The following is a 23,407-nucleotide window of genomic DNA, read 5'->3' on the forward strand; positions in this document are numbered from 1 at the left end:
ACACATCTGTGTGTTCACCTGGAAAAAACTCCTCACATATACAAGCAGATAATGCTCAGCTTAAAACACAGTTTACCTTTGGGTCATGGCTTACTTTTACAAAAGATAACTTAAAAAAATTGCAGGGCATTTATATTTAGGCTGATCTTTGAAACTGTGTTTTTCCCCACATACTACAGTCCAATAGTTTCAGGACAACTTCTCAACTTCATCCCATTCCCTCTCAATCAACTGCTCTAGCTACAGGCCAGTAGGTACCACTGCTCTAGGCCAGACCAATGCAAAAGACTGACCAGTGATCATAGAATGTCATTTATGTCACAGGATCCAAGAGTTTTCTACCAATAATCACCAGGTGAGCAGTGGGGAACAAATGAAGTTTCCATGCCCCATTCCCCTGCCACCGAGTACTGACATGAATGAAGCAGAGCATCCAGAAAACAGTGGGAATGCTACCACTTCAGCTGGCTACCTTCATATTCCAAGTGTGTCTGAGCTCAGCTTTACAGATTTGAAATTGCAGAAATGCGAACAGAAGTGACCCAAGCATCAGTGGCCTAGATGGCAATTGCTGTACATGTCTGCCCCTACAGCATGGAAGCACTTCCAAAATTATCACTACAACCACCTCAACCAGTTCTTCCCATCTTCTTTTAGACTGTAAGATGTCCATATTTTCTTATATCTATTTTTGTCAGCAAAACAGAGGGACAACTTCCCTTCCTCAAACCTCCACCCTTTCTTCCTGCCGTGCCTTTGTCGTACTCTTCCCTACCATAAACACCTCGACAGCTATTCAACTGAATGATTTTGCTCCTCTTCCTTCTTTCCCTTCTTCTATTATCCAACATTTGTGTTGCTGTGTCCACACAGGTATGCGGGGTACCCACAGAAGTCAGACAATATGACAACTGTGGCAATCAGACATTACATAATTGACTGTAACAAAACATAGACCTTTATTAAAGTAAATGATTCTACACTTCATACGCTTCCACACTAGGAGAATATCATTAAATAACTAGTCACACTTAAAGATAGCATTCAAAATGTTTGGAATTGGACAGGAAGGATAAGCAAAGAAGACCTGACAATAATGCAGAACCCAAGCCCTTGCTCAATTCCAGATCTACGAAGGCTCCAACTCAGTGTGCCCATTCAGAGCCTGAATGTGGGAAGGGGGGAATGGCGAGGGGGAAATCTACTGTTTCATACTAAAAGGAAAGCTCTAAGACAAGGTATGCTGCCTTCTTGTAACTTCTGATGCAATAAACAGTCTGATTCAGCAACAATCCCATTTTGAGATGGTTATTTACCTCCCACTGACCATGTCCTGAGCAGCCTCATGGAATACACAGCCACATTGCTGGGGTGATTTCTCACAGAGGCAATCTGGAACAAGTAGTTCCTATCTCTGGCCACTTGTTACCAGCTCCTGTTGCTCTGCCATCTCCCTATCCCCCCAGTAGTGCTAGGACAGCTTTATGGTACTGTGTAGAGAATGGAGCTGGTTAACCTAAAAATATTCCATTCATCCTCCCCCTCCCTCTCCATTTTTGCCAGGTTATTTTTAAAACAGATCAGTTCTCTGCCCTTGCTCAACAGGCAGCTAGGCTGAAAGGGGAAGGGAGAAGGGTAAGATGCACCTCTGGCAACCCAGGGTGTAAAAGGGACTGGAGGGTCCCTTCAGCCCACCTTGCCACTAAGACATAACATATCCATGGCATTACAGGCACACCAAGGTCCTCATAATCCCAGTTTGGGCTGGTGTTTGCAAAGCCTAAAAAGGAGTACATGCTATTCCTACAGCTAGAAAGAAGAGGTTTGCATAATCTTAACCCTCATATCCCAGGAGTCATAACTAATTCTGTGCTTTTCTGATTTGACTTTGGGATTCTATGACACCACAACAGGACTTAGGAAATAGCTCTTCACTGTGACCTCCTCTGAGTGCCCATCTTCTGTTTGCATTACTCTAGCGTGCAAGATGACACCTATCAAGTCAGATTCCTGAACGCCACTAACAATGACACATGCCAAAAGTAAACCATGAAGACCGTCTAAACAACAGAGTTAGGCTCAGTATGTAGGTTGCCAGGTGTTACATTTAGTAAGAACTAATTCTAGACAAAATCAGCAATTAAAAAATTGTTAAATATTTAACTTTGTTCTTTAAGAAACAGATTAATTTTTAAAGTTCACTGGACTGATCAAATAAAAACTCTTCTGAACTCCTAAAAAAACCCCACATTTAAAGTGCAATGAACTTAGCCTGCAAAAAAAAAAGGGGGAGGGAGAATATAATAATTTTTTTTAAAATCCTCCTAACTTCCACTGTTCTTTCTGTGTGTTTATGAAGCCTCCGGAAATACCATGGCAAACATTCCAGCTCTACAGCAGTGAGGCCACATGACCCAAAGGCACAGCAAGGGACTTCTTTCCCAAGTTTCCTCACAGATCAAAAAGGTGATTTTTATTTTATTTTTGAAAACCAGGATTCAAGTCTTGGGAAATGTCCAGGAAATTTTCAAGAACACAGTTTTAAAAACAGTGTATTTCTTGATGTGGTGTGGTTTGGTGTTGAGTTTTCTTTTTGTTAATTATTTGCTGCATTTCTATGCCTGCACATATTATTTTCTTATTATCTAAGACCAGCACAATAGACCTATATTCAGGGGACATAAATACCATATACTTTCTAAGGCATCTCTAAAAACTATTTGCAATGTCCCATAAATCTACTATTAGAGTTAAAATCAGTACTGCAGTATTTCTTATTATAACCAAGATTTTATATATAAAATTATGGAACTTAAAACCTCTCTTTCTTTTAGTCTTCCAGGATTATTTCAGTTAGAATTATTAATGAAAGGATTTATGCAAATAAGCTGTTAAACATTATGAAAAAATAAAATACTCAAAACGCGAACTAGAATCACAACCTCGTATTTTTACAAACAATCATGTGTAAGTACTTGGAAGTGATTGTTTAAAATGTAAGAGCATGGATGAATCATAATGTAATACGAGAGAATAAGATGAAATTTGTGATTGTCTGAAAACAAAATAGAAGAAAGCATCACCATACACGAAGGAAAACAGTCCTGCAGTACAAATGCACAGCAAACGGCAGGCACACACCACTAACTTGCTTTGCAGCCATGTCAGAAATGCTTCTAATTATCAGAGGTAAAAGAGGGATGGCATTTCTGCTGGAAGCAAGTTTTACACTTTAGTCTTTCCTCTCCCATCTCTTTCAGCCTATAAATATTAGTCTTACACATTTTTCTCCCATACAGCTCTTGAAAAGGTTGAGTTTTTCAAGGCTGAGAGCAGACAGAAATGTTCATCAAGAAATGCCTGGAGGTCAACTGTCTGTAACTCATCAAAGTGCAGCACTGAAAATATGGATGAGGAGACTTATATGAGCATGATAAAGCAGATTTAAAAAAAATAAAAATCTATGTTCTGATGATCATTAATTTTTTTCATTTCGGAAATGGGTTCAGTTATCGTCCATGCACCCTCAGTGCTGATGGTCACAGGGTACAGACAGCCTCCCTTACTCCAGCTGCATTCAAAACAACTACTGATACACCAAAGTGTCTTTAATGCTACTTCCCAATATAAGGAAATGCCACAGGGATGTGACAAGGAGTGAAAGTAGAGATGACCCACATAGCAGTGTAAGGAGAGGCAGCTGGTCCACAAGAAAATTCGATGTAGGCCAAATTCTTGAGAAGCAATGAATTTCACTGGAAATAAGGCAAAGATGAGCTTACCTATGGCTTTATAAAATACTTAAAATATTAAAAATAAAAACCTAAAAGCAAATGAAAAGCAGCAACAGAACAAGTCTGCAAAGATTATTTTTCTTAATGAGGGAGGAAACAGAAATCCTAAAGTGGCCACTCTGCTTTTTTTTCAATTCTGTACAACAGCTGGACATAAGATATTGAATGCATTATTGAAACTACTGTTCATTTCTACTCAGAGATTTCTGCTTTGTTTATTATAAATACACATTTATTGGCAGCAAGTAGAACATATTACTGCTCTGTTTTATAGCTCGAATGGCTCATGCAAGGAGTAATTTGTTTGTATTCTGTATCAGGATCAATACTGTACCAGGGATAGCCCAAGGAATGTTTATGCTGAGGGCTTTGCTTGCAGTGTTTTGTTGTTGCAATCAATTGACCAAACAGGGCTTCTTCTTAAAACAACAAATAAACTCTGATAGTGACCAGATCAGCCATTCAGCATAAAACACGACACAGCATCTGTAAAAAGACTGAAGCCCCACAAGTGTTTTCACCCCCCTGATGGTACACACAGCTTTCCTACCTGAATATTTCCTACTGGCCTTTCTTCCTCTCGGTAGCTGGGGACTGTTTCCTCAACGCCCTCACATAACAAGATCCATTTTCCTGCAATAAAAATACAGACACATCATGCTTCTGTTCTCCTGCATAACATGGCAACATTTGAAGTAGCTCAGTGAACAGACCTGAAATGAATAAAGAGCATTTAGGAGTCCCAGGACCAAGCCTGGAAGACCAGATCTAAGACTGGGTTGGGGTTCCAGCCCAGCTCTGCCACCCCCAAGCTTTTGAGATTTGGCCCAGGAGTTTAAGTATTACAGGTTTTCATGCCTGTAACAATGAAATGAGAAAAAGATAATAAGAATTCTGTTGAGGTTTATAACAAAATTTCCTGGGCCAAATGCTAAATTTTGTTTCAGTTAAAGGTTATGCTGAAGTCTCTTTTATCCTCCTTATAAAGGGTACTCTCCGAGTCTTGTGAGCTAAGTGCCATTAAAAAAAATAAACCAACCCCCAAACTTTGCTTAAGAAAATACACCAAAATACCTCAAAACCACCGTCCTGTCTGTAACAAAACAAAGCAAGTTTATGGATTACACTGGCACAGCACTGCGACTTCTAGGAAATGCTTTTTAATTATAAAGAAAGACTGCAAAGGGAGACAGGGGAATGTTTACAGGCAGTATATATTTTGTTACATGCTGTTTCAGCAGGCAGACAAGGTGTCCTTACAGGCTTATACTAACCAGGCTCCAAAACTCAGCAAATATTGATAAAAGTAACACAATGACTACATTTTGCCTCTCTTTTGACTAACTTCCAAATAACCTCCATGCGAAAGAATTTTCCATTAAACATGAAAAAGCAACCCCTACTTTGGAAAAAAAAAAAAAAGGCACACAATTTGCAGCCAGTTCAGGTTCCTCCCCAAGGACCACCTACAGGAGCAGACACTTTCATAACAACTCATATGATGCAGAAGTCACAGGTGACTTTAGAAAGTGCAGAAGAAAAACCTCAAGTTATTACAAATAGCTTGTTAGTCATATTCAGTGTGTGTTCTGCAGTCATATTTATTTTGTTCAATGATAATTCACAAAGAATAAAAACACGACTGAAAACCCTAAGTCAGAAACAGCCATCCCACCCCATCACATACAGTGTCACCAAGGGACTGTCTGCTTCAGACAGGAACTCTGCTGGTTTTCTTGTCTCACAACAAAAGGCAATTTTACAGAAGTTACATATTGACAGGTACCCCGGGTGAATGATTCGCTTTTAAGGCCTCATTGAACTGTGAATGTTTTCGCCCAGAACGTGGATTTATTCTCATCTAGAAGTTTTCCCCAGTGCTTTTGTTCTGCTTATACAAGCCAGGAAAAACATGTTAATTGATTCAGATTTAGTATGTGCTAACATGACTTTCTCAGCTAATGCAGACTGGTCTTTAATGAAGTTGGAATTAGTTATTTTAGTTTGTTCCTCCAAAGGATAAACTTTTTTTCTGCCTGCCTCAAGAGCTGGGTACTATTCCAGGTGTAACTGGATGGGGCTTTGGTAAACCGGTCTATAGCTTTTACTTGGATGCTTAAAACTTTACTTCTCACTCCTCTCTCCTGGACTCTTGCTTCCAACACTGCATTTGTGCAGCTGCATGGTTAGCTGGACTGGAGGAACTAATTTCCTTCAGCATGTTGTCTCATAAACAGCTGTGCCAACACAACACAGGGAGCAGGCACAGGGCAGGAGTGATCAGCCATGATGGTAGAGGGTAGGAACAGAGGCTGCTTAAACCAGCTTAAACTGCACTGCTGCAGCACACGAAGCCAAAGCTTTGCCCCCCTCCTCTGTGCTTTATTCTGCCCATCTGTAAAACTGGCACCACAATTCCTACTTTGTTTTATAAAGCATCTCTTAAAATGAAAGGGTTATCCATTAACATTTCTGTGAATTCACATCACAGACCACCCACCCCCTTCACAAATCAGGTCCAAGCTGATTCTAAGGACACTGGCACTGTCCCCACCAGCATCTGCTCCCTGGTTTCCCCACACAACCTGCTCAGGGGCTGTAGCATGTCCCCCCCACCTCCCCACTCCAGCCTGCTCCTGTGCCCCCATGCCAGCCACAGCTCTGCCAGCACACTCCACAGGGTCCTCCTGGGAACTGCAATCAGCTTCTAAAAATAAAAGTAGCTTCTTATTAAAGCCCGATCCCTTCTCTCATCCTATTTCTAGGAAGATCCCCAAAACAGTCTCACTGGCAAAGTTTGCGGGTAACAAGCTACACCTGAAAACGAGAATAGATGGGCAGGGAAGAGGCACCAACTAGAAAGCCCTTACAGCCGTCAGCCACCTTTCCAGGTCTGAAACTATGGCCTTACTGCAGCACAACTACTTTTTATGTCGCACAATTTCCACCCCTGTCCACATTCACACCTGGTACACGGCCCGTTGTGCAGCTGCACCAGCAGACTCTGGGAATCACTGAGCCCTTTCCCCCAAGCACCGACCGATGAACAGACTGGAAGTTGTAGGGTGGGAATGGGGGAAGGAGGAGAGCCAGTGGCGCTCCAGCTGGGAGGGTTTCCTGCTCTTCCAGATCCAGCAGAGGGAGCACAAAATCGCAGGTTTTTGGCCAAATGCTTTTTTGGCTACGAACCGCTCATTGCTCGCAATCCCGGGCACTCGGCATTAGGCTATTTCTATAGTAATGCATATGTGCTGCATTACAAGTGCATAACAGACAAAACTCGTGCTCAGTGCAGATTACACTGTAAAAATCGATACGGTGAAGGAGACGACCAACACAGGCCAGGAAGGCTGCAGGAGCCGAGGGGAGGAAGGAGAGGCTACACAGCCCTTGCCAACTCCAGTGATTTTATCGTGTCCCCTGCAGCAGTAGGAATTTTTCCTAAAGCCAGCTCTCCAAAGTCTCATCATCACATAAAAATTCCAGCTTTCAGCTCTTTGCGTGTTTGTTTTAAAGGATATATTTTGTCTCTAGGCTTCCAAAGTTCAAAAGCAAAGCTGTAAAGGTAAACCCCAAAGACTCAAATAGGAAAAGAAATACAAGAAACCCCAAAATCTGTTCTCTCTACATCGTGGGCAAAACAATCTCAACTCATGGAATTTCACTTAATTTTACTGTATTTAGTGCCAGTTAGCACATTGCTAGTTACTGTTTCTGAAGCTGAAGGGGAAAAAAAAAGGAGACTAAGCAGTTCAGCAGAGACTGAGGGGAACTCTCTTCCTTCCCCTTCCCAAGGCTCAACTTGACTCCAACACCTTTTCTCCCCCGCTTTAGTAGCCTACCTTCCCTTGTTTCTGCCATGCCTGACCCAGCCCAATGCCTTTGGCGAGGCGACAGGCAGCACAGGAGGCCTCAGGTTGTGTGTGCAATGGTTTCTGTCTGCTCCTCTTTGCTTCTCATTCATCCTTCAGCTGCTCCTTGCTGCTTCACTTCATTTCTCCTGTCCCAGCCTGGACTCCTCCTTCCCTGGTCCCATTCCCTCAAGGAGACCCTCTCTTTGGCCTGGGGTGGCTGCAGTCCCCCAAGGGTGCCCTCATTGGAGTCTGGGGCATTCCTGAAGGGCAGCCCAGACTATGTCCCCCACCCCTGCAGTCTCTGCTACCAAACCCACAAATTTTGGCCCAGTATAGTTGCAGCATTTTTTTCTTTTAACGTGGTGCTCTATTTTTTAGTGATTTTGCCAAGATGAATCAATGGAAAAGGTCAATATACATAAGGGAAACACCCAGGGCAAACTGTGCACTACAACAAGTCTTAAAATCAAAGCATATAAGAAATATTGTAAGGGGGAACTGGAAGACATCCAATAGGGAAGTAACACAACAGTTCATCTTTAAACCTCCTAAGTCTCAGCTGTATCACTGCAACAGACTTGGGTCAAGCACAAAGAACTTTCCCTGCTTTCTCATCACATCCGGGCCCCAGCTGGTGGCTGCCAGATTTGAGAGACAAGTTATTATACATCTTTTTGGGCTATCATAGATCTTCCTGAAGCCCTGTTTCTCTTCCTCAGCCTTACCCTCTGAGAAAAGCAGAAGGGACCCCAGGGTATCTCACTGTCTACACCTCAGCACTCAGCTTGTGCTGGACTTAAATAACTGTAAATAAATCAATTTCTAAGGGTAACCAAGAACAAAACATTCAGTTTCCATACACAAAATATCACTTGGCCTCTATGTACAGACAAAAATGAAGAGATAGCAAATAGGAAACACCCACACAGAAATTCCTGGAAAACAAAAATACTGCAAAGATAGACATTTAAAGTACGTTGTGCAATCTTCCTATGGAAATATATAAGGCAGGTGCACTTCAGGGTATCTTCCTACTTTGACAAATCATTTTCAAGTTCCAGCATTACTCTCCTTGAAGTGCAGAATATGTTCTAACTCAAAATTCCTGTAAAACCACAGCATGTCAGCAATCCCAACTTCTCATTTATCCAGGGCTGTAACTGGGTCATAAGTGAAGAACACGAAGTGCTGCTCTTCCTAAATAAGCTTACTGGTCAGCAAGCGTACTTCTGCTATGCAAAAACATTAACAAACTTCTACAGAGTGCTTAAGTATTATATGCAGTCCTTATTAGGTATCGTAGCTTTCTATCAACTCAAGAGTTTTTAGAAACCTGGGCTTTTTTGAAATTCTGAAGCAACACAAAATCAACACTGAGTGTATGACTGACGAGCATCAGACACCATTCTCACTGACTAAGGGATAGTCTGCTAGTTTTATAAGAGAGACACAGAAAATCTTGAAGTAAGCAATGCAAAATAGGTGACGATTTTGGACACGAAAAAAGAGAGGCAGAGAGAGACTAATGTCAATGCAGGTTTGTGTGCTCCTTCCCTGAGCAGAGATGGGATAAGGGAGGGAAGTAAAGCTGGGAAGATCGTGGGAGAGGGAAGGGAAGCAGAACTGCAGCTTCTGACTGACAACTTCCAGTTTTGGCGACACCTAGACTTGGTCCTCAATAAACCTCATTAAAACAAGAACTAAAAAGCACACAAACACATCACACCAAAATGCAGCAGTCACATAGTTGTAAAACATAGACATTCATCTGATGGAACAGACAGGATGAACACTCCTTCCAAACACAAGCAGAAGAAAGTCACAGGAAGCATCCAAGCTGCACTGAAACTCATCATGTGCCTCACCTGGCACTACATAACACATCCTCCTCCCTGCCCCAGCAAGCCCCAGTGCCAGCCTCCTGCTTGCATCCTACTGGGGCTTCCCCATGGTGCCATCAAGTCCCAGGCAAACCCTTGGCCAGCACTCCTGCACCATCCCATTTCTTCCTGATACAGTTTGTTCCCAAAACAGAAGCAGGTTCCCATCGGGGGCTGCGATGGAGAAACTTGCCCACACTGAAGAGCACAGACACTTAGTCTAACCTGTGGCTCCTGTATCACCCACTTACTGCAACCAGTCCTCCTGGGAGATTTCTCAGGCTCACTCTGCTAGATAGAATGGTATCAGGGTAGAGCAAAGTAAGAGAATCACAGTAATAGTATTTCCATTTTGCTTGGGTTTTTTCCCCCCTTCTTTTTCACTGGAGTAGAAGCAAAAGTTTTGCTTGTTGTCACCATTTTCTCAATTAGTTTTCCCAATTTAAAAAAAAGTTACCTTTAGTTTTTTCTCTGCACAAACAGAAATGAAATCCATCTCACACTTGTATTTCACATTATTTTAAAAAAACACAAACATAACTGGAGTACACCTTTTCTCATCTGTAGAAAGCCATGAATTTGCAATTTCCTTATTTTGAGATGGAAGGGAACATCTGGGTTGTGTCATACCCTACCTACGTAAGGCCTAACAGCAGTTCACAGTATTATGATCTCCAGTTTAGCACAACATCATCTTTGTTGTCCTCCTGAGCTGTTCCACAAAAATCTAATTACTGAAAGAACCACTTTTCCAATCCTGCTCTCTTTTTCAGGCTGTATCTGAATTTAAGATAGGTCCAGTCAGTGCACCTAAAAACACCACTCCAAGATTGCTATTATCCGTGTCTCTTGCCACAGCCCTGGAAACCCTCAAGTCCCTGGGGCAGTGCTGCACCCCACCTCCCTCCCACACCCCAGATTTAAGGGGCTGCATGAGAGTCAGCAGGCTGGATCAGGGGTCTAAGCAGGAACAGGGAAACAGGACTAGGAGAACAGACACTTCAGCACATCTTTGTGACACTATAACCTGACGCAGGTGGCTTTGGCCCGAGCTGAAATAAGAAAGATTTGCTGTGCCGGCCCTGTGCAAGGGAGTCAGTCCAGGCGCAGCTCCGAGCCCCCCACCAGGCTGCTCCTCCTCCAGCACCTGCTCCAGCCTAACAATGCCCAGCCAGAGACAGGAAAAATCAGGCTGGGGCAGGTGAATCCAAAAACAGCTAAAGTTTGCGATTCGTTGTCATTTCATGAGTGCCCATCGCAGCCCATCCTCCCCTGCCCGCAGCAGGCAGCAGCACATCAGACTGCATCCCTTTAGAGCAGAGGACTGAGTTGCCAACTCACAGGCATAGGATAACAAGCACTATTAATCTTGGCTTAAACTGAACCATTGTTCTGGAGATTGGACATCTCTTGTAAAATCCCATTATTAGAGACCATTTGCCATCTACTTCCGTAGCAACTTTTTTAGTTTGTTTTGTTCTATTTTAGAAAAAATTTTCCCCTTCCCTTTTCTTTAAGTCCTATTGTACGTACAGAGCCTTAAACAATAATCCACTCAAGCACAACCATGGAAGTGGCTTGAAGGAACAAAAGCTGCTTCTGGCATAGCCAGTGCATCTGACTCTCCCTGCATACAGCTGCCTTTATATCCTCTGCAGATTTGCAGAGCACCAGAAGCTACAGATTTCTCTCTGCTTCTCCTGTGTGTTGGATGCAAAATAAACCATAGGCAGGAGGAACATACTAAAATTATACTTGAAGCATTGGCTAAGGGTGCAGGTAAGTCACAAGCAAGTTCTGCAGCTAATCTTGCTAAACGAATAGGGAGAAGACTGACCTGAAAAGAAAGCAGTAGGCATGAGTAAGATGAATAAATAATTAAAAAAAAAAAATCTAACTCGAGGGAGGTGAAGCAGTGGAAGCAAAGCGTCTCAGGCTCTGCTAAAGAAGATTATTGCCACATCTAGCAGTTAGCACCCACCCAAGTAGTGTGCCATCAACTTAATTCTCAAACGAGACTAGCAGAACAGCAAGACAGGATTAGACATGCCTGTTTTTAACCATTCTTTGCTCTCTCTGGTGGAATACTATCAGCACTGCATTGGCATCAAAATTACCACCCTTCAAAATGCACAGAACACATTTTTAATTTTACATGTCACAGTTATGTCATATGGGGTTATTTATTTTTTAATTTAACATGGTAAAACATATTTAATCTGTTTTGAGAAAAGAACAAATTGATTTAGCAAGCAGTTCAGGGCTCTCCCTGGAGACACTCAACCACATTCAGCAATCTGGATATAAGTTGAGACTTCACTAAAGTCATTTTAATTGTAGGTCATAAGAAATGTCAAGATATAAACCACCAAGGAATACTAAAAATTAAGCCATCATCTCTGAGAATAACAAATGTCATATATTTGGCAGCAGAATATTTTTTAAATCTTTACAGCATTACTACTTAAGGACAGTAGCAGAGCAATGGTCTTAGAACTACACATAATATGTGTGCATTATTTTTGCTGGGGGGCAGGGGAGGGGAGTGGAACCAAAAACCTACATTAAGCACAAAAGTACTGGGGTGAAGGAAACTTAAACCACTACATTTGTATTGGTGGTGGTGTATTTTTTTCACTTTGTTTCACTACACTAAACTTCTTTTGTTAATAAACAAGTTTTGCTTTGTCTTGGTCTGAAAGAGTTCCTCCCTAGTGCAGTATGGAACAGGGTTGTGTATACAGCACTGCACACGTGCAAAAAGGGAGCACAGAAGTGAGGAAAGCTGTTTTTTAAAGAAAACATTAAAAACAAACAAACATAAACCCACAAAGCCTTAGAACACTTTCAGGGTCTTTTGCCCAGGTTTTACAAGGAAAAACTCTTCATTTTTTCTTAGCAAAAAAGTACTTTTTAAACAGGTTTTTTTCATGTAAAAGATACACCCCAACTTGTGCATTTTTGAGCTGGATCCCCCATTTACTAAAACCCTTTTGCAGAGCTTAGCTGAAATCCCCAAAATTTTCCTTTGCACACTTGCCTCAAGTAACAATGATAAAAGAGGGCTCTGACCTTAGCAGATCAAAGTGAAAACCCCTCCAGTTTAACTTCTTAAAACAGAGGAAGTTAAAAATTAAGTGCAATCATTTTCAAAACCAAGGAACAATATCTGAGAGCTCTCACTAAAGTATCTAAAGAAAACATATAAACCACCTCCTTCTCCCACATTCTCTGATCTGAAATAAAGTTAAAAGGTCAGCAATGTAAAATCAGGAGCAGATTTTTTTTTACCATCTCTGCCTAATAACCTCTTAAACTTGATAAACATACAAATTTCCATTCCTGCCTTTAACTTCCACTCATGGAAGTGGAGATGAGAAAGGCATTTCCCTGCTTTTAGTTAAATCAGAATGTAACTCACCAGTAAACAGGTATTTGAACAGAAAGCAGTTCAAGTGATGTGCTGAAGACCCATATTAAAGAAAACAAGTTCACTAGTGTGGAAGGAAAAAAAAAAAAAGTAATTTAACATCCTATATTGCTGCCAGTCAACTCGTCAATTAAAAATTACAAACATCAATTTTTTTGGTTTTAGCCACTGTCCCTAGCAGGTGTGCCAAAACCTAGGGGTGAAATTCTGTTTCTCTAAACATGAAGCTCGGCATTTCACACGAGATCAAATCTATCCTCCACCACGCCCGTTTTCTTTACTGCCTTCACATCAGCTCTCTGAATGCTACTGTACCCTAACCACTCTCTTCTGTAATATTAAACACCACAAACATGCAAACCCCTGTTTACACGTGGTGTGGCGGGGAGGGTGGGCATTGCCTGCTTTGCCTGTGTGAGTGGTGCTGTGGTGGCAGGGAAGTGAATGGCAGGAAAGCTGCAAAACCGTGACCCACGTAAGATGCAGGCAAACACAATTTCAGAGATCCAGGCCTTTAGTGCAAATTAACATCACAGAAATAAAAGCTCTGAAAGGAATAATTGCACAGATGTCTCAGAGAAAGAGTCTTATCTTGGGATTTAATAGCTAGAAGCAGTCTTCCCCCCAGCTTCTCTTTAGGTCATTTGGTCACAGCAGACAGTGCTCCTTGCTGTCTATCACACAAGCCATTACACAAGTACTGTCAAACTGGTAGCCCTGGATCCTGGTTTTCTGGTGCCCTGGAGGGCTGCAGGGGCCTTCCCTGATGCCAAGCCCTGCCAGGCTGCCCACACTAAAACCGAGGTCATCGGCAGTTCGGAGAGGCAGCATTACACAATTCATGTTCTGCGTGGACATCTGAGCTGGAAAGACAGTCATTTCAAAATAAGCTGAAGTTTGCCTCAAGATCTTCTAAGTTTTACTGCAGGCTGTTCTTAAACTCTTCCACTGATAGCATTTGTAAAACTCGAATTAATTTTCTGTGACACTGAAAGAGGGAGGGAGAGACTCTAAACAAAACCCCGGTCCTGCCTCACTGACTTCACTCCTTATATCTGCACAAATATTCACTCGCTTCTCTGTTGTCCTCAAAAGCCCTTTCTCTCCAACACACCAAAAGCCTTTAACCCATATTAAAGCCACTATCATCCAGCCCTAGCTCCAAACAGGCACTGCCGGGGCAAAGCCACTACTCCATAAGAGGTGAGCCCTGGAAAAGCTCAGACACTTGGAGATGTGGCTGCCACGGACCATCTGCTGTGTCCCTCCAACACAGACGAGGCTCCCTGCAGCAGAGCTGGCCAGGGGCTCTTATCCACACCTCTGCTTTACACGCACACGGGGTGTTTCGGTCAAGGAAAGTGTATTTTTTACAAGGAAGTGGACAGTTTCAACAACTGAGGCAGAGGCAAACATTGCCTTCTGGCAGCTCCTCTCCGGGGGTGGGATGGACATCCGAGGAGGGGTGAATTAGAAGGAGAACAGCTGTTTGCTCAGTGAATGAGTCACAGGACTCAGCTATTAATTCTTCCTCTCAAGAGAATATGCCCCCATGCCAGCCCACCCACCATCCTATAAAACAAACAAATATATAATGGAGGTCAGGGAGGGGGAGCTCAGTAAGAGGAAAGGGAAAAAAAAAAAAAAAGAGAAAAAAACAGCCAAGCATTTAGTATTTACATAAGAATGAAATGTTTCATTAATTACATACAGAATCAATTTGCAGCTATTTTCCTTAAATTTCTCAGTCAAACCCACAGATTTGAAGCACTTTGAACTGCGCTGTGCCAGTAATTGTGGATGAATATTTTAGATCAGTCTTGAATCACTGTACTGCACACACCAAATGAACTAATAAGCTACTCATGTGCGGACTACTAATGTATTTTCTTTCTTTGCTAGACAGATGGAGTGCAGTTTAAAATCAGTTGAATTGGCTACTGGGAAGCTTCAGAAAGGCTTAGAAAAATCTTTAGTTCTACTGTTTTATTAAAAATACCACTCAATAGCCTGCATGCATTAAAAAGGAGCCGGGAAGATGCAGAAAAACCCAAACAAGTTTACAAAGATACGAAGGAAGAGTCTGGCGTTTCACGCAACTATAGCAAGCTTCAGAGAATGACAGTGCATTGTGAAATGTTATTAAAGAACTACTGAAAAGATGGACATCCTTGCCATCTATATGATATTTATCACAATACAACCATTTATGGGCAGTCATTTTAAATCACATATAGCAGCATATCAGTTCTGTAATCTGACAGATGTGTTCTAGTTTACAGAAGCATCTGTTGAGTCATCAGGACATCAGAATAGTTAATTGCACTTTGGGGATGCTTTCAGAGATTAAAAGTTGCCTTACTTCAAGCAAATTTTAAGTGTCCTTATAGATTAAACTCCTTTTTCATATACAAAATTAACATATGTACCCACACTCCAGAGAAATTAATGTATGAAATGTAAAGCATAACTTCCCTTAGAGATCATCTGTTTTCTTCCGCCTCCTGTGCATTGCCTCACACTGTGCTCAGCAATATGGAACAGAAAACAAAAATACAACTTGAATCATGCATGATTCTGAAATATAAACTAAGACATGGCCTACACTGTCTGGGCAAAGACTACAGATCCTGCTTCAGGTCAAGAACTTTTAAAAAACATCTAACAGCTAAAAACTACTGGATGATGTCTGCTTCTCTTTTTGGCAAAATGCTTATAATTATATTTCATAAGCTTTTATTACTGTTTATTCTAAAAGGAACACTGTACAGGCTGTATCTTTCACCACCACAAGAAAGTGAGACAAGCCAGGAGAACCACCCACAAGATTAAACATGGGCTGAAAGACATGGAGACATCCCCCAGCTGAAGATGTACCAATTGCATCCTATACCCAGCTAAGGACTAGAAGCAAACTCCATTCATACACCTACTTATCCAAATATTTGAATTAAAAATACTAAAACACTTGTGGAGAACTCCTATGAGTTTTTCTCAAAATATGTGAGCAGATGAGATCTTTCCCATGCTTCCAAACTGAATTTCCTTGCAGCCTTCTGGCCTCCACAGTAGTAGGAGGATTAAGAGGATTATTTCTTACGAAGAAAGATCTATCATATAAACTTTGATTTAAACAATTTAGCAGTGGAATTTTTGTTTGGTTGGTGTTTTACCAAAAAAACCCAACAAAACAAAATGAATTAGTCAAAAAAAGGTATAATTGGCTGTTTCTCAGAAGTGATTGAATCCATCTGGTCTGTAGCTCATGAACCACAGGGATCCCACGATTAATTCAATGAACTATTTGATTTCACTCAAGGAGCAATCATAAAGCTCAAGTGCATAACCAAGAGCACCATACAAGAATACAGACACCAGCACTGCATCTGGGCTTTGCTTCCTATAAATCCTGAAGCGACAGCACACCTCAACCTAACTACACTGTTATTCTTTAGTGCAGAGGAAATCAAACTTGAAGTGAGAGTGTAAAACTTGAGACAAGCACTGCAATCATGACCATGCTTTAAAAAGGTCCCATACTTCTGAAGTTACAGCATACTCCCTTGCTGCTAAACCAAACTGAGATCGCTGTCTCAGTGGCATTAAATTATTAGCTAATTAGCCCTGAGTAAGGACAACAGTATGTTGATGCTGGCAAGCTGTGAAAAGAACACTTCAGCAAAGAAGATCAATAGCATTTTTGTCTGGCTTACAATAAGAAAACTGCTGGCCCAGGTTATGAGTTTAAGCCATTTTTCATTTGGCAGACAAGACAGCACTAGTGACAGATCAATACAGTAACTTTATGATAGGCTGCTGCTCCTGCAGATGGCAGGACCATAAACAGGCATCATTTTTAAAGCCTGGAGTAATCCATTACTTGGACAGAAACCACCTGACCTTTTATAATATTTAGACATTTCTACACAAAGAGGAAAATCAGAAAACAAAACAGGGAAAATCAGGAGAATTAGCTGTCCTGTAAGACAGAAGGGAATATCAGTTGTCTGAAATCCAGTATTTAAAGTAGCAAGCTTTGTGCTATTTGGGAGATCACATTCAAACCACAAGGTTGGCACGAGGTAACTACTCATCTCTTCAAAGAGAAACTGTTACTGGGGATCAATCTAATGATGCAATTTTCTTATCTCTAGGTAATGTGGGATAGGAGAAGAACCTATTTATAATCTTTGAGGAAAAAAAAACACAAACCAATCAACCACTTTATGTGTCCTTAAAACATTAAATGAGTCACTTTTAACACCTGCAATTAGCATACATTTGAGAGAACATAGCTACAAATGGATGGTTATTTTTCCCATTTTGCAATATACACACTGTAGCAATTGGTTCTGTACCACTATTAGGATTGCCTATAGTGTTCCACTGTTTCAACAAAAGCAAAGTAAAACCAGAGGAAGGTTTTAAAATTCTAATGCTTTTATGGCAAGACCTCCCGTTGAAGAGAATGTAAAGGACAGCACCTTAATAAATTATTCAGGCCACATCTTCAGCTGAGGACACAGGTGGAGCATCTGGCCCTACAGTTACAGTCTTCTCTTTACTATAAACATGAAATAACCACAGAACATGGTGAATCAATCATACAACCAGCTTGCCTCTGCCTCCCTGTCTGAGGCTGGTTTGTGTCAATTACTACAGAAATATCTGCTTAAGCAGGAAACTAATTTTACAAAAGCACATTGGGTTCATGGGCTTTCATCAATACTTTTTGGCTGCTGCAAGTAACTAATTAACATTAATGTCAACATAAAGGATAGAAGAAGGAGGAAAATATTAACGAGCATAGTATAAAAACTGAGCTGGCAGCTTCTTCCCCATACAGTACTGCCATGCAACCAGCTCCCAGTCCATGCCTGAAAAATGAGTTGTTATTATTAATTTGGTCGCTAATTTTACTTTGCATGATGTAAGCAAACAGCACTACATTTTCTCTCTCCTTAACTAATGCCAATTATACACAGCATTAGTTTAAAATACAACAGAATAGCACACAAACCAGAAGTCTTTTGACTGGGCTCCACTCGTGCTAAGAATAACTTGGCACACACGTACACGATGCTAAATCTGCCAATGATCTGCTTTGCTCCAAAACTCCCCCCTCTGCATCTTCTTCAAGATCCTATATACGTCAAGCTGTGTTAAAGCAAGAAAACTAAGTATTGAACCTATTTTTAAAACAAATTGAATTTCTTTAAACTCAAATGCAAAGGACAGTTTCAACAGTTTCACATTTATAATCTCCTCCGTTTTCAGCATGCACAAGGGCTCTTTATTCCCAGCCGTGCATAGACATGCTGTCCGCCACATCTGCCAGCCAACAACGCTTGGTTTCAACCCAGAGACTGTCAGCCTTCTGCAAAATCACTGGTGCAAACACACAAAGCAGCAGCCCACAATTCTGATTCGCAGGACACAAAATATCCTTAGAGATAATGCTCCCGTGACCGAGCTAAAAAGACACTCAATAAACTGAGTGCCTTGGATTTTGTCATTTTGTTTTGTTTTGCATTGTGGCTTTGTTTATGAGGAGGTTAATGTTTTTGTTTTTTTAAAGCAGCATACTAGGTTTCCGATTGCAATGCCGCCCCAACCCCCCAGATTCATAAAAAAGTAAAAATTGCAACACTCAGAAATAAATACTGATGCTTCTTTTACAGTGTCTCAATGAGACTGTTTCAATTTTAAGCTAATCCAAAGCACTTCATTCATGTCATGGTGCATGGTTGCAGGTAGCAACCTCAGGTTGGCTGTTCCAGAAGACCCATTCCAACTGACTGCCACCTCTGGGAAGGAGGGAAGGGGACTGGGTCTCATGGAGTTTAGCTGCATGGACACTAGCTAAAAGCAATGTTAGATGGAGTGATCATATAACATGGCACTGGACTACTCCAGGAGTGCTTTCCAAGGGAGGTAAGGGCACATGCTCAGAGTAAAGGGGAAGAGAGCCCCCTGCCCTCAACCAGCAAAAGGCTATGCTCCTCCTGTACCCTGTGGGGTTATTACTTGCTTTTTGGTCCAATGACTCCTACTCCTTCACTGATTATGCTCCTGTATTTCCATTTCTTATGCTTTTTTTCTTCTTTTCTCTACCTCCTATTGCATTTGAGTTTCAATACTCTAATTCCTGTTCTGCAAGGTCCTCACAACAATGTTGGCCTTTTGTTATTTTTCCTCTATCACTGTTAAGATGTAAACCCTTCAATCCCAGACAGATTCCTGTTCCGTCCCTTCTTCAATCAAATTCCCTGGACTTTCTGCACTGAAAGAGCTTTAGTAATAATGACATTAGCTCTCCTTATTCCTACTGTACTATTAAAATGGCGTGACTCTTGGAAGATAGCACCACGTGATCAGCTTTACAGACTTTAACTTTAGCATCAATGAGACCCCATTAAGGACCTCCACAATTTCTTGTTGAAGAAAGTGTACGTAAGTGACAAATCCACAAACCACCATGCAGCAACTCTGCTACTGTTCATGAGGTTAATTAAGTTGAAGGGAAAGAAAACCAGGCTTCCAACATCATACCAAACTTCCTTGTCATTATGGTTCCAGACTCCACATTAGCTACAAAACCCATAAACAACATCTTATTATCTATTTTTCCTGCCTAGAAAAACCTTGCTTGAGAAGTTATAACTTAACACTGGCTTTACATCCATTCAGGAAATAAAAAAAAAAATCAGTTTTGTGTTTTGGAGATTGAATTCATGTGAGATATACCTATTTCAGTATTTGCTACTGTAATAGAAATATAAACTGTAAGTTGGATAGCAAACCATTTGTGAAAGCCATCAACTCTTCATTATGTATAGTGCCACAATCATATTTAACTCCATGATGGTGACCACAAGGCAAGATCATAATGCATATAATAAGAACACAAATAAGGAGACTTAAAATAGTGCATTCACATAACACACTGTTCATACCACCATCCACCAGAGCCAATCCTTTCGAGCGTAATAAAGCGAAGGTATTATAATTAGAGAGTTCATAATGCCATTTAATCAAGTGTGGAGCTGGAGCACAGTGGATTGTATACCAAAGACAAAACCACATGAAGCAGTACAATGCCAAGTGCAAGAAAGGGCACACACATTCTTCAGGGAAAATAACAAGTTGCTACAAAGCCATGTTTGTTTTCGAGTACTCAATCAAGAGTTTGCATACCAGGTAATTTCACATTATGAAAATAAGTTATTTCATAGACTGAAAATGAAATAAGACCACAGAAATGCCTTTTGATTCTCACAGACAGAAAACCCCAGTTTCAAGTTCTCAGTCTGTGAATTAATTCTTCTTAGTTTTACTGGAAGAATTAATTATATTTCAACAATATTATAATTATTTTTGTACTGCAGTTTATTATTTACAAAGTGGTTTATAATAACTAACCTGTTTCCGTGACACCTCTAGAAGTCTCCATGTAGTGAGGTTGAGAAAGGAGTATCCTGAGCTATTAGCAGCAGAACAGCAAGGGCCAAGTGAAATCAGGAGTAAAACAGAAGACTTTTAATAATATAATAATCAGGCCATTTTTTAAAAAAATCACAATCAGGCTATTTTCTCTGGGGTCACAGTATCCTTGCCACACATAGCCATGAGAGGCTTCTTACAGTCAAGAAAATGATACAAATGCTCCTTCCCGTGTCTCGAAAGTGGACTGGGAGCTACCCTGATCCTCTCCCATGAAACAAAAAAATGCCTGCTTAAAAAAAAAAAGGTAGTCAGAACTCAGGAAATCCCCCCCTTGCAAATGAGAGGGATCAACCACTGACTTGCGTGCTTTAGATCAGCCTCCTGACCAACCTGAAAGATCCTGCACATCTGCCTGCCCAGGACTCCTGTCCCTGAAGGCAGGAGTGAACACACCACACCAGGAAGGACCCTCATGACAATGGTTGCAGCTACTATTTACTTCCCTCCTGATACATCAAAGATGTCCAATGCTATTCTTTACAGAAACAGAGTAAAGTGTACGCCTGTTCTAAGCAGCCCTTATTTTAATCACACCATAACATTTTTAGGAAAGCGTGAAAAATATTTTCCATTTAATGTACTGAGAAACTTGACAAACACAGAAAGTCAGGAACACAAACAGCAAATGTTCCAGAAAAACAAGTGGGATTTGGGGCACAAAGTGCTACAGGCCTTAGCTTGATCTTGATTTGGGGCCTTCAGAGCCCAAATGTAATTTTTCATTATAATACATATATAACAATAAATATACTTAATGTACCCAACATACCAGGTATGTTTAACAATGCACAAGTAACATCAGAAAAATTAAAGCAGAAAAATTACTTAGCAGCACAGAACTTCCAAAATTACTTGTGGGCAAGCAAGTCTTCAGACTGAAGCATTATTTAAAGATTTATTTCATATATAACAGCACATTATCAAATGACCTCAGATCAAGAAATGAAAAGGTCTGAACTAAAACGGGGTCTGACTTAAGAGCCATTAAGGATGCAAAAAAGATTTCCATTGACTTCAGACAGCACTGGGTTGTAGTCCAGTCACACTACTATGCAACTCTCCTGCTCCTTTCAGCTTAATTGTATGACAGTTACACTGTCAAGCAATCCCAAAATAACAAGATTCGACCTTTCGTCTGCCTGGATATTCTTTACAGACAACAGCACGACATTCCTAATAGCTAAGAAAGGACTTTCCAAACTAGGAGCCAATTTTACCATACACTGTAGAGTCCCACACAATCTTTGCCATCTCTATTGAGAAGCATTGGATCAGGAGCCATTTATCTTACCATATTTTCAAAGTTTTACAGACCAGTGTCTTCCTTCCCTGCCCATCATACTCAAGTATGCGTGTTCAAAGAAAGTAAGTCATGGAGATCACAGGGTTTTATCACTTATTCCCAAATAGCTCATTAATTTAAGAACTTGTATTGATTTGTTGGGTCATTAACACATTTAAAATACTTAGGTGCTTAAATTCTGTAGGAATGAGCATTCCAAAATGTCTCCTGTTATCATGGAGAGGAATTGAGATGTTTGGGTTTTTTCTTCTTTGAAAGCATTAATTTACGTAAGATATAGGAAAACTTTCCCCTCACCTGCACTCTAAAAAGTATTCCTTTAAATATGGGAGAATGCTTAATATACAAAACAAAAATACAATTTTAAGTACACAAAAAAAAAGGCAGAACAAATAGTTTAATCCTTGCTTAACAGATATATACCATAATTCACAGCATTGAAATGGATGAAATAAAAATCTACTCTTTATTAGTGGAGATAAATGTTTGTCCCCCTTATCTCCAATATGCCATTCTTCTATAACTGTGTGGTATATTCCCATTTAGTCTGAGGGAGATTCAGGCAGATGATGTTAACCCTAGCACAAAACTTGAGGAATGTGAATCACATCAAAGTGTTGCAGAACACTTTAGCCACAAGCAGTAACTCCTATCAAACAGGACACAGTCAAGATAAAAATCATGCTGTTCTAATATCCTTAGGGCTTCATCCTGCCAGCACTAACTGATAGTTTTGCTTATGAGAGATACTGGCAGAACAGAGCAACAGTAAGGACAAAAAAATGTACCTCAAATCCTCTGTTGAAGCAGGTAAGTTAAATGAATGCTTCATCTGTACTGCTTTTGACTGAAACTGTGCCATGATACTAACATGTTTAGATTCCCCCTGTTTCACTGTGCTTACATGTGCAGTGTTGATTCCATAAACATCCTAAAAGGCCATTTACACCAAAGAGTACTGATTACAGACTTCAAGGGCCATTAATGTATGTCTTCCACAAAGTCTGGAGCACCTTGGCTTGAAAGTCAAGCTTTCTACAAAATGCAAACTGGCAAACTCAAATATCAGCACCCAAATCCAAACCTGAAGGTTCCTATTTTATGTATGTTCAATAGAAAAATGTCATTTTATTATTTTCTCTTGCTCTATTAATTTGTACCCGAAATATTGCCCCTTATTTGCACCATAAGTTCTTGTTAGTGCTTCAAAGTGAAAACCAAACACAATTGTTTGATATGGACTAAAACTATTTTCCATGCATTTCAAACCAATGAGCGTTCCACACCTAAATGCATTGCATCACAGCTCTTAATTTTTTTTTATTTCAGACATTCTCATTTTCCCTAAGGCAAGACACTAAAATAATCACTTTCTTGTTACAATTACTGACAATGACCCTCAGAAGGTGATAACATTTTGATCCCATTTGATTACATTACTCTTAATAGATCCTAATGGAAAAACAAATAAATCTTCTTTGTTATCACTCATTGTCATTAACTTCAGCAGTCACTATAACTTAACTGCTCAAAGGGCATTAAAGCACACACACAGTACAAATGAAAGAACTTGCACTGCCTTTCACATACACCTTTTATCTTGTTCACAGAACAAATTTAGGGTAACTGTAAAAAGAGAG

At 40.6% G+C, this 23,407-nt stretch overlaps 1 protein-coding gene across 1 annotated transcript in view; it reads right to left on the reverse strand.

Annotated features, from left to right (window-relative positions):
- ZMIZ1 (zinc finger MIZ-type containing 1) overlaps positions 1–23,407 on the reverse strand; it is a 349,956-nt gene that overhangs the window by 225,325 nt on the left and 101,224 nt on the right. The window contains exon 3 of the mRNA XM_017806863.1: positions 4,345–4,427. The gene's annotated coding sequence lies outside the window, so the exon portion shown is untranslated. The remainder of the gene's footprint in view (positions 1–4,344; positions 4,428–23,407) is intronic.

Source organism: Lepidothrix coronata, unplaced genomic scaffold (genome assembly GCF_001604755.1).
Source record: "Lepidothrix coronata isolate B3197 unplaced genomic scaffold, Lepidothrix_coronata-1.0 Scaffold17, whole genome shotgun sequence".
NCBI classification, from domain to species: domain Eukaryota; kingdom Metazoa; phylum Chordata; class Aves; order Passeriformes; family Pipridae; genus Lepidothrix; species Lepidothrix coronata.